The sequence below is a fragment of the Cervus canadensis genome, chromosome 12 (genome assembly GCF_019320065.1).
Source record: "Cervus canadensis isolate Bull #8, Minnesota chromosome 12, ASM1932006v1, whole genome shotgun sequence".
NCBI classification, from domain to species: Eukaryota; Metazoa; Chordata; class Mammalia; order Artiodactyla; family Cervidae; genus Cervus; species Cervus canadensis.
Window position 1 is genome coordinate 39,328,236 of NC_057397.1, and position 21,142 is coordinate 39,349,377.

The following is a 21,142-nucleotide window of genomic DNA, read 5'->3' on the forward strand; positions in this document are numbered from 1 at the left end:
TACATTGATATGAATCAGCCATAGATTTACACGTATTCCCCATCCCGATCCCCCCTCCCACCTCCCTCTCCACCCGATTCCTCTGGGTCTTCCCAGTGCACCAGGTCGGAGCACTTGTCTCATGCATCCCACCTGGGCTGGTGATCTGTTTCACCATAGACAGTATACATGCTGTTCTTTCAAAACATCCCACCCTCACCATTTCCCACAGAGTTCAAAGTCTGTTCTGTATTTCTGTGTCTCTTTTTCTGTTTTGCATATAGGGTTATCATTACCATCTTTCTAAATTCCATATATATGTGTTAGTATGCTGTAATGTTCTTTATCTTTCTGGCTTACTTCACTCTGTATAAGGGGCTCCAGTTTCATCCATCTCATTAGGACTGATTCAAATGAATTCTTTTTAACGGCTGAGTAATATTCCATGGTGTATATGTACCAACTTCCTTATCCATCAATCTGCGATGGGCACTAGGTTGCTTCCATGTCCTGGCTATTATAAACAGTGCTGCGATGAACATTGGGGTGCACATGTCTCTTTCAGATCTGGTTTCCTCAGTGTGTATGCCCAGAAGTGGTATTGCTGGGTCATATGGCAGTTCTATTTCCAGTTTTTTAAGAAATCTCCACACTGTTTTCCATAGCGGCTGTACTAGTTTGTTATGCTGTCTAGGATGGTCATAACTTTTCTTCCAAGGAGTAAGTGTCTTTTAATTTCATGGCTGCAATCACCATCTGCATTTTTCCACTGTTTCTCCTTCTATTTGCCAGTGATGGGACCAGATGCCATGATCTTAGTTTTCTGAATGTTGTGCTTTAAGCCAACTTTTTCACTTTCCTCTTTCACTTTCATCAAGAGGATCTTTAGTTATTCCCTTTCTGCCATAAGGGCGGTATCATCTGCATATCTGAGGTTATTGATATTTCTCCTGGCAATCTTGATTGCAGCCTGTGCTTCTTGCAGCCCAGCATTTCTCATGATGTACTATGCATATAGGTTAAATAAACAGGGTGACAATATACAGCTTTGACGTACTCCTTTTCCTATTTGGAACCAGTCTGTTGTTCCATGTCCAGTTCTAACTGTTGCTTCCCGACCTGCACACAAGTTTCTCAACAGGCAGGTCAGGTGGTTTGGTATTCCCATCTCTTGAAAAATTTTCCACAGTTTATTGTGACCCACACAGTCAAAAGCTTTGGCATAGTCAATAAAGCAGAAATAGATATTTTCTCTGGAACTCTCTTGGTTTTTCGATGATCCAGCACATGTTGGATCTACACAAGAGGAGAAAAAGCTAGGAACGGTGGCTGCACAGCACAGGAGCGGCCGAGAAGAGATACCCCATGTCCAAGGTCAGGAGAGGCAACTGAGAGGAGTTACCCTACATCCAAGGTCAGGAGCAGCCGCAGTGAGGAGCTACCACAGGTCCACGGTTAGGAGCGGTGGCTGAGAGGAGCTACCCCACGTCCAAGGTCAGGAGCAGGCATGAAGAGATACCCCATGTCCAAGATAAGAGAAACCCAAGTAAAATGGTAGGCGCTGAGCGGAGACATCAGAGGGCAGACAGACTGAAACCACAATCACAGACAACTAGCCAATCTGATCACATGGACCACAGCCTTGTCTAACTCAATGAAACTATGCCTTGCTGTGTGGGGCCACCCAAGACAGAAGGGTCAGGGTAGAAAAGTCTGACAGAATGTAGTCCAGTGGAGAAGGGAATCGCAAGCCACTTCAGTATTCTTGCCTTGAGAACCCCAAGAACAGTATAAAAAGACAAAAAGATAGGACACTGAAAGATGAATGCCCCAGGTTGGTAGGTGCCCAGTATGCTACTGATGACCAAAGGAAGAATAATATTAGAAGAGTTCTGAGAAATAAAGGTCTGACCATCCAGAGCTTTGGAGATTACAATGAGAAGTTAGAATTTCATTTTAAGAGCAATAGGAAGCCATTTTTGGGTTTTTGCACATTGCAGAAGTAAAGAATGGTTAAACAACAGATCAGTCGGTTTAGCATCTAGAGGAAACATTTCTGAAATTTTAAGGTGCTGGATAGATAGTCGATTATATAGATATTAATAGATGATAGATGACATAAATTTGCATAGATATGAGATCATATATAAAATATATCATGTACATATTTGCATGTAGATAAAAGGGCAATTTTAATTTGCTGCTTAGGTGAGAGGTGAAGCACCCACGGGGATATTTGAGAAACCACAGATATTAGCTAAACTTCATTCTGATGAGAATGAATCAGTGAACTAAAGACCTTTAGTTTTGTGTGTAGAGTCTGCAGGCAGACTGAATACACATGTCTCAACCTCCCTGCAAGCTATGTTCAGCTTCTCCTCTAGAGGCCTAAAGAATACAAATTTTAATAGTGTGAGATTATCAGCTTCCAATATACTTTCAAATTTTGGACCAGTCCTGATGTTGTTGTAACCTTTGTTGATGTTGTTGTAACCTTTTCCTTACAAATGTATGATAATGAAGCATTAAAGTTCAATAATATGTCCTCGGTATTACTTAATTTATATCTAAGTTCCAGCTGCTCTGAAGCTTGGAATTTCCACACTTTTTTAAAGATAAAGGGAAAGTTTTTCAAGTATTCATTCAATGCACTGTTTGCTTAGAAATAGGACTGTATATATTCTTTTTAAGTTTATTTATTTTTAATTAGAGGATAATTGCTTTTCAATATTATATTGGCTTCTGCCATATATCAACATAAGTCAGCCGTAGGTATACATATGTCCCCTTCTTGAACTTCCCTTCCACCTCCTCCCACTTCCCACCCCTCTAGGTTGTCACAGAGCACAGGATTTGAGCTCCCTGCATCATTCAGCAAATTTCCACTAGCTATCTAATTTTGCATATGACAATGTATGCGCTTCAATACTACTCTCTCAATTTGTCCAATATTCTTTTATTCTCTAAGATTTAGGTGAATTTATGTATATGGTTGATAACAGGGCAGTGCTAAAACAACCCAGACTCTGTAATCCTATAGCATTAAACCCATAACAAAGCAATCCACTTGACACAAGACACAGAAAAGCAAGTATAATTACATTATAATACACGAGTTGTCAAAATTTTGTGGGCTTTTAATCTGAATAGAGTCATTATGAGATTCCTTTTAACACTTAGAATAGTGAAACATTACACAAAAATGATGACTTTAATATTAAAGGAAATACTAAATGTTTTGAAATAAATAAACTAAACTCTCATCAAATAAATATAAACTAAGCTCCCATCTTGCTATTAGTCCCACCATAGAGTCACCGGGGAGATGACTCACAAACTGCAGAATAATTATACAAAAAAAATTTTCACACTGTTAAGAAAGTTCTAGGACCTACAATATATTTCCCAACCTGGGGATCCAGCAAAGGGACTGAGAACCCCCGGGAATTTTATTTTGGAGTCCAGTGGGATTTGACTACAGAACTTCCACAAGACTCAGGAAACAGACTCCTGGAGGGACATCGGAAGCCAGGAGAAAGGAGCAGTGTCCCCACGAGAGACTGAAGGTGAGGGTCCAGGAGTCTCCGGCAGAGGCGTGGGTTGACAGTGGCCTGCTGTGGGGTCAGAGCCACTGAATAAAACAGTGTGTGCATAAGTCTTTTTGAAGGAGGTCACCATTACCACCAATAACCCTACCACAGTTTGGCCCCAGGCCAAACAATGGGGAGAGAACACAGCTCAGCCCATCAGTAAAAATTGGATTAAAGATTTGATGAGCATAGCCCCACCCATCAGAACAAGGCCCAGGTTCACCCACAGTCAATCTCTCCAATAAGGAAGCTTCCATAAGTCTCTAATCCTTATCCATCAGAGGGCCAACAGAATGAAAACCACAGTCACAGAAAACTAAACAAACTGATCACATGGATCACAGCCTTGTCTAACTCAATGAAACTCTGAGCTGTGCTGTGTATGTCCACCCAAGATGGACAAGTCTTGGTGGAGAGTTCTGACAAAATGTGGTCCACTGGAGAAGAGAATGACAAACCACTTCAGTATTCTGGCCTTGAGAACCTCAAGGACAGCATGAAAAGCCAAAAAGATATGACACTGAAAGATGAACTCCCCAGGTCAGTAGGTGCCCAATATGCTACTGGAGATCAGTGGAGAAGTAACTCCAAAAAGAATAAAGAGACAGAGCCAAAGCAAAAACAACACCCAGTTGTGAGGTGACTGGTAATGGAAGTAAAGCCCAATGCTGTATTTTTTTTTTTTATGCAACAATATTGCATAGGAACCTGGAATGTTAGGTCCATGAATTATATGTAGATTGGAAATGGTGAAACAGGAGATGGCAAGAGTGAACATCAACATTTTAGGAATCAGTGAACTAAAATGGACCAGAATTGGTGAATTTAATTCAGATGAACATTATATCTACTGCTGTGGGCAAGAATTCCTTAGAAGAAATGGAGTGGCCCTCATAGTCAACAAAAGAGTTCAAAATGCAGTAAGTACTTGGGTGTAATCTCAAAAATGACAGAATGATCTCTGCTCGTTTCCAAGGAAAACCATTCAATATCACAGTAATCCAAGTCTATGCCCCAACCACTAATTCCAAAGAAGCTGAAGTTGAATGATTCTATGATGACCTACTAGACTTTCTAGAACTAACAACGAAAAAAGATGTCCTTTTTATTATAGGGGACTGAAATGCAAAAGTAGGAAGAGATACCTGGAGTAACAGACAAGTTTGGTGTTGGAGTACAAAATAAAGCAAGGTAACAGAATTGTGTCAAGAGAAAACACTGGTCATAGCAAACACCCTCTTCCAACAACCCAAGAGACAACTCTACACATGGACATCATCAGGTGGTCAATACCAAAATCAGACTGACTTAATTCTTTTCAGCCAAAGACAGAGAAATGCTATACAGTCAGCAAAAACAAGACCTGGAGCTGACTGTGGCTTAGATCATAAACTCCTTATTGCAAAATTCAGATTTAAATTAAAGAAAGTAGGAAAAACAACCAGACCATTCAGGTAAGACCCAAATCAAATCCCTTACCACTATACAGAGAAAGTGACAAATAGATTCAAGGGATTTGATCTGATAGAGTGCCTGAAGAACAATGGACAGAAGTTCGTGACATTGTACAGGAGGCAGTGATCAAGACCATACCTAAGAAAAAGAAATGCAAAAAGGCAAAATGGTTGTCTGAGAAGGGCTTTCAAATAGCCAAGAAAAGAAGAGATGAGAAAAGCAAAGTAGAAAAAGGAAAAATATACTCATCTGAATGCAGAGTTCCAAAGAATAGCAAGGAGAGATAAGAAAGATTTTCTAAGTGATGAATGCAAAGAAATAGAGGAAAACAATAGAATGGGAAAGACTAGAGATCTCTTCAAGAAAATTAGAGATACCAAGGGATATCATCTTTCACGCAAAGATGGGCACAATAAATGACAGAAATGGTGTGGACCTAACAGAAGCAGAAGACATTAAGAAAAGATGGCAGGAATACACAGAAGAGCTATATAGAAAATATCTTAATGACCCCGAAAACCACAATGGTGTGATCACTCACCTAGAGCCAGATATCCTGAGATGTGAAGTCAAGTGGGCCTTAGGAAGCATCACTACAAACAAAGATAGTAGAAGTGATGGAATTCCAGCTGAGCTATTTCAAATCCTAAAAGATGAAGTTGTGACAATGCTGCACTCAATATGCCAGCAAATTTGGAAAACTCAACAGTGGCCACAGGATTGAAAAAATTTAGTTTTCATTCCAATCCTTAAGAAAGGCAATGCCAAAGAATGTTCAAACTACTGCACAATTGCACTCACCCACATGCTAGCAAAGAAATGCTCAAAATTCTCCAGGTGAAGCTTCAATTGTATGTGAACTGAGAGCTTCCAGATATTCAAGCAGGATTTAGAAAAAGCAGAGGAACCAGAGATCCAACTGTCAATATCTGTTGGATCATAGAAAAAGCAAGAGTTCCATAAGAAAATCTACTTCTGCTTTATTGACTACACCAAAGCCTTTGACTGTGTAGATCACAGCAAACTGTGGAAAATTCTTAAAGAGATGGGAATACCAGACCACCTGACCTTCCTCCTGAGAAACCTGTATGCAGCTCAAGAAGCAATAGTTAGAACTGGACATGAACAATGGATTGGTTCCAAATTGGGAAAGGAGTACATCAAGGCTGTGTATTATCACCCTGCTTATTTAGCAAATATGCCAAATACATCATGAGAAGTGCTGGTCTGTATGAAGCACAAGCTGGAATTAGGATTGACAGAAGTATCAGTAACCTCAAAGATGCAGATGACACCACCCTTATGGCAGAAAGCAAAAAGGAACTAAAGAGACTCTTGATGAACGTGAAAGAGGAGAGTGAAAAAGCTGGCTTAAAACTCACCATTCAAAAAACTAAGACCATGGCATCCAGTCCCATCATTTCATGGCAAATAGATGGGGAAACAATGGAAACAGTGACAGATTTCTTTGAGGGGGGGCTCCAAAATCTTTGCAGATGATGGCTGTAGCCATGAAATTAAAAGACACTTGCTCCTTGGAAGAAAAGCTATGAACAACCCAAAAAGCATATTAAAAATCAAAGACATTACTTTGCCAACAAAGGTCTGTCTAGTCAAAGCTATGGTTTTTCCAGGAGTTGTGTATGGATGTGAGAGTTGGACCATAAAGAAAGTTGAGTGCCAGAAGAATTGGTGCTTTTGAAATGTGGTGTTGGAGCAGACTCTTGAGAGTCCCTTGGACAGCAAGGAGATCAACCCAGTCAATCCCAAAGGAAATCGGTCCTGAGTATTGATGGGAAGGACTGATGCTGAATTTGAAGCTCCAATATTTTGGCCACCTGATACGAAGAACTGACTCATTGGAAAAGACCGTGATGCTGGGGAAGATTGAAGGCAGGAGGAGAAGGGGACATTAGAGGATGAAATGTTCGGATTGTATCACCAACTCAATGGACATGATTTTGGGCATGCTTTGGGAACTGGTGATGGACAGGGAATCCTGGTGTGCTGCAGTCCATGGGGTCACAGAGTCAGACACAACTGTGACTGAACTGAACTGAAACTCGACCTTGGACAAGACACTGTAACTTCCTGGCCCTCCATTGTATTTCTGTTGGATGGGATGCTTATAGTCCTTGTCCCTATATTGGAGAACAGTTGTCTGTGTCCTTAAAAAATAAAAAGAGAGGTATAGTAATGGTAGATCACCTAGAACAGTTCTTAGCACATTATAAATACTAAACATATGTTCACTTTTTTAAAGACTTCTTTCCAAATGGACCTCTCAGTAAATCACTCTTTAATTTATCCCTTATTTAAAAAAAATCATATTACAATTAAACCAAAATAATATATAAAACAATAATAGCATTTGTATAATATTATTTAAAAGTCAAAGGACATATAAATATATGGTGGGTTTTTTTTGAAGCATGATATATTTACAAAATATAGTTTCCTAAATACATTTTTTTTTATGTTGCTGTTTCTGTAGAGCAAATGTGAGATAAGGAGATAGAAAGCTTCTTGGACTTTGTTGGAATTACTCCCACATCTATGTAGTAAGTGATGAATTAAAATAAATTATAATCATTTAGATCTTCATATGAACTCATGACATAGAAAGAATGAGTGAACAATAATTTACTTATAAGAAAGAATCAGAAGTATAGATAGCTTGTCCATTTTTAAGTTTACTTTTAAAATTTAGAGAAAAGTCCAATTCATTATCTTTTCATGACAACTTCACAAACTATCAGATTCAGCATAACATTTTCCCCTCTGAGTCCATACAGCGATGCACAGTCTATCTCCCAAAGCCTCTTGTTTTCACCTTCTTGATTAAACTGGATAAGGGATTGTGGGAGCCCTTGAAGTGGAAAAAGAGGTTGAGACCATCAAAAGAAGATGGAGTTGAATTTTTTAAATGCAGTAATTAGACAAGTGAGAGAAAGAAACATGAAATTACTACAAATGCAAAAACACAGAGAGATATAGAAGACAGACTTGGTTGCTACATGTGTGGGTAAGTTAGGAACTGAGGCTGGGGACTAAAATAGAACCGAGGTCCTAAAACCTTTGCATCCTAGATTAAGGTACTGATACAGAATATAAACAGGGCTTCCCAGGTAATGCTTCTGGTAAAGAATCCATCTGCCAGCGCAGGAGATGCAAGAGACTTAGGTTGAATACCTGGGTCAGAAAGATCCCTGGGAATAGGAAATGGCAATCCAGTCCAAAATCTTTGCCTGGAAAATTCCATGGAGAGTGGAGCCAGGCAGGCTACAGTCCAAGGGGCTGCAAAGAGTCAGACACGACTGAGTGCACTTAGGAAGTAAATACTTCAAAGTAGACATTCTTATTTTGTTTAGAATGGAATGTGTTCTAAGGGCTTAGAACAATGCCTTGAACTGAAAAGGTGCTTAAGAGATATATACTGAGCAAACGAGTACTTTGTTCATCTTTTTGTGACCACTTAATTGCCATTCGTTCTTCAGTTTCAAGCTTAACAGAGCCTGAAAGTACAGCTAGCCTTGGAAAGTAAAGTGAGTAGAAAGACAAAGTCCTCATGTCCCCAGTAAGCAGCTCATCTCTCCTTTCCTCTGACTCGGGATCCAGCATCTTTCTATTGGTCCAGAAATTCAAAGTTTTGAAAGCATCCAGAGACAGCACTCCTTGTGATGAGCAATAACAGCCATGGGGCATGTGTACAAGTAAAGAGCAGGGAAGGAAGAAAAACGAAGATGGTATTATGACCATGGCACACTGGTTTGAAGTCATAGCCAGTTTTCCTGAGAGACACCTGTGAATAATCAGGGCACATTGGTGGGAAGCTTAGATCCCTCCAAATACATGGGGCAATATGACTGGGAACCTAACAAGATAGTAGAATATAAATGTGTGAAATAAAAGCATCACCAGATTCAACTTAACAAAATGTATGTACGTTCTGTCATCTCATATGAAAAGAGAGGAATATGACACTTATGAGAATTAGGTAAAAATCTTAACAGTGCCTGGCACTTAGAGAACATTCAAACATAACGATTTTTCAACAAACTCGCATCCTGTTATTAAACATAATGATTCTGCTTAGAAAGAGAGAAATTGGGAGGGAAAGAAGCATGGTTCTAGTCTTTACAGAGCATGAAGTCTGACGAAAGAGGCAGACTTGTGAAGCTAAGAATAACTGCTGTATTTCATTTAGTTCCCAAAAAGAGAGCCTCAAGCACATCATTGGCAGGACAAAGACGCCAATTTTCCTCTGCCTTTGAAATTTTGGATCTCAGCAGATTTTCTAACATAACTCATAGTTCCAGACCCCTGGCCCCAACAATTCCTCCTAGCTTATCCCGACTTGTCCTTTCTTACTGATTCAGGCAGCCTGGATTTTCTCTTATCTGGCCTATACATGGAAGCTTGGAGATACTTTTCCTGTGAAAGACAGAATGCAGTTTTCCAGAGGATGCAGAAGTAGCTGACTGCTAACTTTCATATTGATGAAATCTCTTTATTCTTTATATCCGTGATCCTTGGACAAATTTCACTGATTTTTTTTTATTATTGGGATATAATTGCATTACAATATTGTGTTAGTTTCTAATGTATGATAAAGTGAATCAGCTATATGTATACATATATCTCCTCTCTCTTGAACCTCCCTTCCAATCCCCCAATCCCACCCATCTAGGTCATCACAAAGCACCAAGTTGAGCCCCTTACACTATACAGCAGATTCCCACTAGATATCTATTTTATACATGATAGTGTATATATGTCAATCCCAATTGCCCAGAACTACCATATAACCTAGTAATTCCACTACCAGGCAAATATCCTGAGAAAACCATAATATTTAAAGACATGTGCATCCCAGTACTCACTGCATCACTATTTACAATAGCTAGGACATGGAAGCAACCTAAATGTCTATCGACAGATGGATGGACACAGAAGATGTGGTACATATACACAATGGAATATTGCTCAGCTATTAAAAGGAATGAAATTGGGTCACCAAATTTCTTAAGATCTGCCTTCAGAAGTAGCACAATTTTAGGTAATTCTCAGTGGCCTGAAATAATTCATTTTTGTATTCTTTCATCTATACAGTCACTGATGTCAGGCTGGTGGCTCAGAGGGTAAAGCATCTGCCTGCAATGTGGGAGACCTGGGTTCAATCCCTGGGTTGGGAAGATCCCCTGGAGAAGGAAATGGCAACCTACTCCAGTACTCTTGCCTGGAAAATCTCATGGATGGAGAAGCCTGTAGCCTATAGTCCATGGAGTCACTAAGAGTCAGACATGACTGAGTGACTTCATTTTCACTTTTATGTCATACATAGTTCTGGACTCTGTAGGATATGAAGTAACCCATTCACAAAGGATCACAATGCAGCAATGTCATATATAATCCAGGGCAACCCTAAAGGTTCTTCTAGGCACTCAAATTAGAGAGATAACATCATAGGAAGAACCATGAGGAGTCACAGAGAAGGTTACATAAGAGCTGGCCCTTAAAGACTAATTCAGAAAAAAAAAAACAAAAAACAAAGCAAGTTCTTCTAGAAGAATGAAGAGAAATTGTATAGACAATGTCATGGGATTAAAAAAAAATAAAGTCAAGTCTTAAGCAGAATTTCTTTTCCTTTATGGGCTAAAAATTCAAATAATACTTTATAAGAGCAAAGTGATAGGACTATGTATTTTAGACAGGCAATTTTGGGATTTAAATAGAGGATAGACACAATTTAAAATATTGGAAGCCATTATTTTCAACTTCTTGAATACAGATCTCCAAACTCTTCATTAATCAGCACAATCCTAGACTTTCTGAAAATATTACCAATTTACTGCTAATAATTTCAACAGTTTGAAACAAATGTTTTGCAATTCATACTTGAAGATAAGAAAAAGCATTAATCACATGAATTTTGGGTCTCAAAAATTTAAAGTCTATCTTGAAAGGAATATTTAGTTTGTTTTAAGAAATATTATATGTCTAAAATATGAATATATACTTAAATGTTTACTGAAAACAAGAGCCCATGGAGGTAATGGGAGAGTTCTGGAATTTATTACATGGGTGGAGACATACATCATGCCTTATTAAAGATTAATAACATATTTTAGTAGAATATACAACCCCCAGTATACAACTGACAGAGTAACACACAGTGTTCTTTTATCTGAATCTCACAAGGCTACAATCTATAGGAAGTATTAATATCAGTAAAAATATTATGTTCTCTAAGCAAATGAGTAAAGCAAAAGTTGATCAAGTTCATTAAATTTCAGGCCTGCCATTGTCAAAATGCTTTAAGGAGGAAACTACTAGAGATGTGATACATTTGGTTAGAGTTTCTAATTTTTGGCTTTAATTATTTTTGTTCTATCATTTTTCAATGCAACTGGCTATGAGACACATTATGCATGGTAATGCATGACAAGAGTTTTAAGTATCTGAACATGGATTTGAGTAAGTGTGCTTAGTCTAGAGAGTTTAATCAGTTTTATCAATACTACACATGTCAGAGTTGGTGGGTAGCATGGTAATGTGACCTCATTAAATTAATACTTGTGACGAGTATGAAAATGACCATTGAATATCAGAATAAATAATGCATCGTCTTATGTTCCTTTGCCACTGCTGCTTTAGGCATCTGGGGAAATTAATAAGGGTTATAGTGTCAATCAGGCAAATCAGAAGTAAAGAGAAATCTTCAATTAATCATGGTATTTTACAACAGTCCCTTTGGGGAAAAAAGAGAACCCTATTAATAAAAAAGTATTATGCCTTCTGTTGCAGTTGACAAACAGTGATAAGCTTCTCTGGGGACATTCTGTATGAGAAATTCATAATAAAGTTTTCCTTGTAAATTTCTCTAAAATCATTCCAACTGCTAAATCTTAGCACTTCTGAGGCATGAAACCCTTCGGGGCTTCTTCTAAAGAGGTTTTCCTCTTGGCCTTCACAGAGTGAGAAGCTGATTTCTGACGAGGTCCTTTGTAGCATGCTGCCAGCCACTGTCACAGTTGAGATGCTGAAGCGTGTCCCCTGCACCAGCAAATCCAGTTAATCAGGAAACTTCCCAGGGACCATCCAGGGATTAACCACATATTACTAGCTTGGAGACACTCACGGTGAGAACCAGTTTCTATAGACTTTGTATAGCTTGTTAGGTGCAACTTGATCACTACTTCTGGGCTTATTCCTAGAAATTTCAGATGGACTGGTCATCAAGACTGAACTGGAATGAGGGATGGAGTTTCTAGGTGTGAACCTATTCTCCCATAGCACATAGAGTACCATTCCTTTTGGGATGATAGCCTTAAATCTTCTCATTATAAAAAGAATAATATTCATTTCTTGTTAGGATGAATTTTCCATGTCTTAGTCATCTCAGGAATCTGTATTTTCCTGTGATTTTACTTTCATCACTAAAGGAGGAAACAAACTGTTGTTAGACATTTTTTGTCTTAAAAATAAATATCAAATAACAGTAGAGATTTGGCACTGAAATAATCATCAACTTTAAGACAAAACACATAAGATAGGAGTAATCAATACTCACAGACCATTTCGAATATTCTTAGAAAGAATCATTCACCATTCATATATATTTCACTTTACGCAAATACCTAGACATAGACATAGTTCCTTTCCCCCATTTTTTATCAGGTTGTGGAAAATAATACTTTCAAATCTCTAGTTTTGAACAGAATGGAGTCTTAACTTTAAGAGTAGGGCTATGTTCTAAAAGAACAAGATATACTAAGAAAACAATCATTAATTATTCCCTTTACATTAATTATCACAGTCACCTCCAGAATTGCTACCATACAAAGTATGTGCATATATTATTTATAATCTCAACTGAGCATATTAAATTTAGACTTGTTATTATAGCTAGTGTTTTTGTACTTTTTGCAAAGCTACTCTATGGTACTCTGTGCATGATTTTATATGTGCTATGCATGCTTATATTAGAAAGACAGAAATTTGTATATAAGCAAATAATAGCATTTTATAAAATTTCATTCTATCAGTGGTGTTTTCAGACTTCTTGAAACAAAAACATACATATGTTCAAAAGTTTAATCATTTCTCAAGATGCCTGACCAAAATCCAGTTGTGAAAGAAATGAATATATATTATGGACGCAAGCATGCTTCTCAGCATACATATATGATAATCATAACAGACTTTTAAAATATATAAGATATAAGTTAATATTTTATTGTTAAAGAAGGAATATGTTATTACAAAAACAAAGTAAAAAGACTTTGGATTATGTATATATTTTCATCACCATAAGGTTATGACCTTGGAAACCCGTTTAAATCTTCCTTCTCATAAGTTACAAGATATAATCTTCAATGTAATAACAAATCATATGATACAGTGCTATTATTTTTTTTATTTATCAATGGTGCTACCTATCTCTTTACTTATCTAAAGCAATTTGGGGCTCATAGTGAGATATAAAGGCAGACTGATTCATTATTAATAGAATTCTTTTGTATAGAACAGCTTTTAAAGATGCCAAGGAGAAAATACAACTGAGATCTGAATATAAGGACAGGAATTAAATGTGTATCTTGACCAAATTGCAAGTTTCCTACAGTGCAAAACAGCAATAATGTTTATAAATTTATCTACTATGATTTTCCAGTAGTCAATGCGCCAGAATATACATAGTAATAGCATTAGTCCTTGTCTTTTGTTAAATGTAATTGTTTCTCTTGAAGAAAAGTAGGTCTTTTAGAAGAATGGCTCCCCAGAGAGAAAGAGAAAAGGAGATTAAAATAAAGAGTTCAGGTAGAAGCTTCTATAGAAAGTCATGAATAGACCATTTCACAGAAAATGTTATTTTTCCTCATCAACAAATGAGGGATAATTTTTTAAAAAACCATCTGTAGAAAAAAAGCATTCTAGATTAACAGGATTGCATGTTTAAAACCATTTTGGTAGTTATGTGACTATAAGAGTCACAATTTAAATTCAGAATGGAAAAGGAATATAAAAGTCACCTGTTTGTTTTGGTTTATGGAACAATGAATTCATTCATTCATCGTTCATTTGTTCTTGTTATGTATTCACGCAACGGATCAGTCAAAAGGTATTTATTGAATGTGTTAGTGCAATGCATTCCACTGTATTTTGATTTTCATATTGAGTTATATTTTGGTAGATATTCACGGCCACCAGATTTCAGACAGGTTTAGGTTATAAAGTAAGACATGAAGAAGGTAAAAGCGAAAGTATTAGTCACTCAGTTGTGTCCAACTCTGTAACCCTGTGGACAGTAGCCCGGCAGGCTCTCCTGTCCATGGAATTCTCCAGTCAAGAATACTAGAGTATTCCTTCTCCAGGGGATCTTCCTTCTCCAGGGGATCTTCCCAATCCAGGGATGGAACCCGAGTCTCCCCCATTGCAGGCAGATTCTTCACCATCTGAGCCCCACCGAACCTCAGGTGAGACATGAGTCACCTGGAACGATTACTATGTACCCTATGATAGCCCATGTAGAGCTGATTATTTATTATGTTCCCCAAAATTGCCCCCAGTCCTGCACTGGCAGCCATCTCTGGCTCCTTCATTTGGCAAAACTAACTGTATCAGGCACAGTGCTAGGTCGGAGATTAGAAAGAGGAGACACAGGCATTGAAGAAGATGGACCTGCATACACTTGCTTAAATTCTACTGAAAAGAAACATGCAAGCAATCATGATATAATAAAATTGTATATTCACAAGGATGTTCACTGTGTGAAATGAACAGGTGGCAGGAGGATGAGAGACGGAGTCATCCTGATAAAGGCAGGGGAGATTTCTGCAGGGAGACAGCCTTTGAGCTGATATACTAGGGTTAGGCTGAAATATTTTGGAGAGAGGACTGCAGGATAATAAGACTAGATATTAAGGAATTTTTCAGGAATCAGAAGTAATTTAAAACTCTGGGGATACAAAATATAAGCAAATCTGGAGGAACAGGAAGGATGGCATGATGTTAATAAAAGGTTTTGAAAGACTTTGCTGATATATAGCAGCTTCTTGAAAATTATTTGTTGAGCTAATGAAGTTTTGATTTCACCTCTAAGAAGATACAGAAGTCCTTTGTCAAAAGACCTGGAAAGGGACCTAGTGGTCCAGTGGTTAAGAATTTTTCCACTGTGAGGGATGTGGGTTCAATCCCTGGTCAGGGAGCTAAGATCCCACATGATTTGCAACCAAAAAACTAAATCATGAAACAGAAGTAATACTGCAATGAATTTAACAAAGACTTTGAAAATGGTAAACATCAAAAAAATCTTTAGAAAAATTTTAAAAAGAGCCTGGATAAAAATGTTTACCTAAGCAACATCACGTCTGTCTGAGTCTTTGAGTAGCTACCACCATGGGACTGTGATGTTATTTCTTTTATTCACTTCTTCCCCAGTAATTGTTGTGGAATACCTTGGTCATTCACCCACTGATGCCATTTTGTATTTTTGCTGGTTGAAAATTTGGACTTAGTGTCCATCAGCTCTTATTTTCTATATCCAGCCTCTCTAGGCTACCTGCCTGCTTCCCTGTGTGAGATAAATTCTATATGGCTTTTCTTTGTATGAGACAGGTGCAATTCAGAGCAATCTGAAAGCCCTCTTCTTTTAGTTGAGTGTCACTAATTATTTCCTATCCATATAATCCTTCCATTTGATATTAGTGTTTCCTCGTTTCTGCCTTCCTGCCTCCCCAATCCCACTCCTCTATTTCAGTATCCCAGGTTGGACAACAGATGAGGTCCTTAGTCCCTTCTGAATACACAGAAGGAGTAAGTCACCCATCGTGGCTAGACTGTTAGAGTAACTTGAACATGCTAAATGTTAAGTTGCTTCAGTTGTGACTGACTCTCTGTGACCCTATGGACTGTAGTCTGCCAGGCTCCTTTGTCCATGGGGATTCTCCAGGCAAGAATACCAGAGAGAGTTGTGGTGTCCTCCTCCCACGAATCTTCCTGACCCAGGGGCCAAAGGCACGGCTCTTATATCCCCTGCATTGGCAGGTTGGTTTTTATCTGGGAAGAGTAACTTGCAAGCTCTCAATTTATACAAGATGTTCAGACAGCAACATTCATTTGCAAACTGAACAGGAAACAGTAAATGGCTGCTATAAAAATCACCTATGAATAGGCTAATATGTAGGAAAGTACAAATGTTTTTCTCTTTTTCAGTACCAAAATCATAAGCATCTCTCTGGTTATTTGTATTCCAAAAGTACAAATGCTTTTCTCAGTACCAAAATCATAAGTGTCTCCCTGGTTATTCCAAAGCACCCATCTGTTAGAGATGAGGATTAATAATTCTTTCTTACAGAGAAAGAATGTAAAATCAAGACTTGAGTATTGCTGTTTTGTGTTATACTTATTAAAACCAGAAAAAGTTAAGCAATTGATGCAGTCACCTAGCTAAATGGAAACAGAATTAGAGGTAGAAGCAAGTCTACCTGGCTGCAGAGTTCATGAATGTTTTAATGACTTTGGTACACTGTTTGACTTGGTTTTTGTGGGGAGATTTCTTTGTCTCCACATTATTAAGAGTTTGAGAATTTGGACTACCATGCATCAGGTGAGATAAATTGATACCACAAAAGAAAGAGAGAAATGAAGACAGACTGAAGTTTAAGTGCTTACATTTTAACGAAAAAATGGCCTTTCTCTTTTACTTTCAGATAATGACATTGAAGCATGAAGTAGAGATCAAAAGATCAAACAGAGCTGAGAGACCTTTAGTCTGGATTCTGCCCTTTGGATAGAATCACAAGCTTCCTCATCCAAACTCTATTGACCTCAGAGAGATCAGTTCCTGTCACTTTTTTCTGTTTATGATGATTCTTTTATCAATTCTTCAACTAATTCTAGGTCAAAAGAAATACTCTGGGACATTGTGATTTTTGAAGTAAAGGCTTTGTGATAAATTATTGTTTGGGGGGACATCCTTAAGCATTATTTTCTCCTAATAAGCATAATTTAGTGAAATTCTGAGGGTAACTGAACTAAAGATTTGTCTCACAATCAACTGTCAATAATTTTTCTAGTTAAGTGTATTATTTCTGTTGTGAATTATGGCTTACCTGACTAAAAGAGGAAGGATTGTTTAAAAATAATATTACAATAGGCATACTTAGTTTCTTATTCATAAAACCTGACTCCATCTGGGTCAAAAACTGTAAACATTTAAGATCTCCATTCCTTAGCCTTCCAATGCTATTTTGTCTCACTCACTTACTAGGGAATTTTAGTCAGATTCACTGTTTTAAATGTCATCTGGACTTTGGTGATTCAAATGTATATGTCCAATCTGGAACTTTCTACTGAACTTCACACACAAATACCAAAGTTCCCATTCAACATTTTAAGTAGAACACCTTCAAAGCTGAACTTTGATTTTACACCCAACTCTACTCCTCTGACAATTTTCTCCTTCACAGCAGGGAAGTTAAAAACTTCCATTTTAAATATCTTGGCTGAAAAACTTTGGAATTATCATTAATTGATCTCTTCTTTTACACTTCATTTCTAATTCATAAATAGACATTAATAGAGTCTGCCAATTCTAATGTCAAATTACATCTTGAATCTGCCAGTTCTTACCAACTCTGCCCTGCCACTCTAGTTAGACTGTGTCTAGTTAACACTTAGATTATTGAAATCACTTCCTAGCTGATCTATTTCATCTCTCTCCAGAGTTTTTTTTTTTTCAGAGTTTATTTTAAAACAACTGTGCTATCCACTCAAATCATAAATTAGATCATTTAGCACATTGCTCTCATCCTGGCAGGAGTTTTCCAATTCCTTAGAAGACAAACCAAACTGTTTACAACAGCTTACACGGCTTTATACCTGCTATTTTTACTCTTCAGCCTGTGTGATTTTATTGTTTATCTTGCTCACTCTGCTTTCTGAATTTTCCTTAAAAAAATTCAAGTAGTTTTGACCCAAGTCTCAGGTTATAAATTTTACCTAGACATCCCTCCCTCCAAGAAAAATTTGTGACTCAAAACTTTACCTTACCCTGCTTTCTGCTCAAAATTCACATTATCAGAGTATTTCTCCTTTTGACATTGTTTTTATATAAAATAGGTTGGACAAAAATGCTTCCACCACCAACACTATTAGAGCTTTCCCATTCTTACCAAACTTTATTTTCTCATGAAAATCATCCTTACCTGAAATTACATATATATGTTTCATTTATTTTTGTATCCCATTACCAAATGTAAGTTCCATATGCCCAAGTGCTGAATTGCAATGTCATTACACAGTATCTAGAATGTAACATGCATGCATATGTGTACAATTAAGTAATGGCTTATGGAAAATGACAATTTAATGCAATTTTTCCTAGACCAACTACTCTCAGTTATACAAGGCGTTAAAATGACAAATGGAGTGGCTTTCTCTGGTCTTCCAGTGATTAAGAATAAACCTTCTAATGCAGAGGATGTGGGTTCAATCCCTAGTCAGGAAACTAAGATCCCACATGCTATTGGGCAACTAAACTGCACACTACAACTAAGAACTGACATAACTAAAAATAAATAAATAACTTTTTTTTAAAGTGGCAAAAGGCAAAGAATGAACAGAGACCTGCAAGTCTTCTACTTAGCTATTTCCAGGTTGCTAATTTCAAATACAAAAATATTAAAATTCTATACCTAGAAAATGGTCACCCTTCTCATTGATATCTGCTATTTATTTTTCAGTTGGTTTATGTTTCATAAATAGGCATTTCCCTCACCATGAAACTTGATATAGTTATTCAAGGGAAAAAAAACTGTCATTATTATTCCTAAACCATTGCCTTTGCTAGATAAATAAATAGATAATAAATCTATTGCTAATAATTGGCTTGAAATGATTCAGAATAGCACTGAGAAAATACACCTGGATCTAGGCCTCAAAAAAACAAGGGCTAATGAAAGTCTTGGTAAGCATGGCATAATGTCTAATTTTAAAAGTTTATTATTTCCATAATGGAGAGTTCCAAACTGCTACTTACTTCAAGTTATAAAAATTTAGTCTGTTTAAAAAGTAAGTATATCTCTAGACACTTTTTTTAAAGATAATCAAAAGGAATTTTCAAAGTGAACTTAGTTTAGTGCTTTCTTTGTAATATTGCTCCAAATTATAATAAATTTACCTTACCTTTTTCAGAACATATATATCATATATTTTTATTTCACTTATACTTTGCTATTTATGGGTGTTATTCAGAAATAGAACAGTTTTCCATAAGCCAAATTAGTGAAGTTTCTGAAAATAAATCCTAATTTTTGCTATTAGTAATACTGTTACTGAAAATAGTATTTTAAATGTCTACACTATTTTCATATATATTGTCTTTGTTTTTAATTCCATTTTACTGCTTAAAAAATTAGGATACCTAGTAACACTTAAAATTACATTAGTATCTACATTCTCTTTCCAAGATTAAAATGCAGAAAGTAGTTCCTAACTCATTCTAGAAGCCAGCATTACCCAACTCCAAACCAGAAATGACATTATAAAAAAAGAAAGCTATAGACCTATGTCTCTCATGAACACAGATGGAAAAATCCTCAACAAAATCTGAGTGTATTGAGTCTAACAATGTATAAAAAGAATTACGCACCACAACGAAGTGGGATTTATCCCAGGTATGAAAAACTCGATATGATGTAAGCCATCATATCAACATACTTAAGAAGATAATTTATTTGATCCTATCAATAGATGAGAGGATTTGACAAAATTTTTGATACAAATCTCAAAACTAAAAATAGAGTGGAACTTAATTTGAGAAGTATCATCCACCAAAAACCTTCAGATAACAAAATATTAACAGCCAGAAATTAAAAGCTTTTCCACTGCAATCAGGAATAAGACAAAGATGTCACCTTTCACCAGTCCTTTTCAATATCAAACTGAAAGTCCAAGCTAATGCATTAAGTCAAGAAAAGAAAATGAAAGGTACATAGTTTGAAAAGAAAAAGTAAAGTTGGTTTTGTTCACACATAGTATGATCATCTATGTAGAAAACTCAAAAGATTTAATAAAAATAAACTCCTGGAACTAATAAACAACTCTAACAGGTTGAAAGATAAATAAAGTTCATATACAAAACTCAATCACTTTCCTATATGCCAGCAATGAACACAAATAAACACATAGATTTTGAAATCAAAAGCACATTAATATTAGCACATCTTGCCAAGAGAAATATTTGGTATAAATCTAACAAAATATGTACAAAATATGCGTGAGGAAAGCTACAAAACTTTGGTAAATGAAATCACAAGAAAACTAAATAAAAGGATAGATATTACTTGTTCATGGGTAGGGAGACTCACTATTCACACAATGCCAATTCTTCCCAACTTCATCTATATATTAATACAATCTCAATTAAAACCCAAGTGAGTTATGTTTTGGGTATTGACTGATTATAAAGTTTATTTGGAGAGTCAAAAGATCCAGAATAGTCAATACAATATTAGATGTGAAGAACAAAGTTGGGAAACTGACACTACCTAAGACTAACAATGGAGCAAAAAATACCATTTTCAAAAAGAGTGATAGGACAACAGGACATCTATATGAAAAATAGAGAGAAAGAGAGAGAAAATAAATAAATCTAGACACAGACCTTATATCATTCACCAAAAATAATTCAAAATGAACCATAGACCTAAAAATTACAGAGGAAACTACAGAACTCCTAATGATAACATACAAGAAAACAACATGATCTTGGCTCTGGGGATGACTTTTTAGATACAGCACCAGAGTCATGATCCATGAAAGCAATCATTGACAAGCTAGGCTTTATTAAAATGAGAAACTTCTGTTCTGGAGTAACAGTATTAAGAAAATGAGAAGACAAGCCATAGAAAGAGAGTGAATACTTGGGAAATACATATGTGATAAATAACTATTATCCATAATATGTAAGGTGCTCTTAAGACTCAACAATAGAAAACAAATAGCTTTATTTAAAAATAGGCAAAATGCCTGAACAGGAACCTCACTGAAAAAAGATAGAAAAAGATGGCAAATAAACATATGAATATCTGCTCAGCATCACCTGTCCTTAGGGT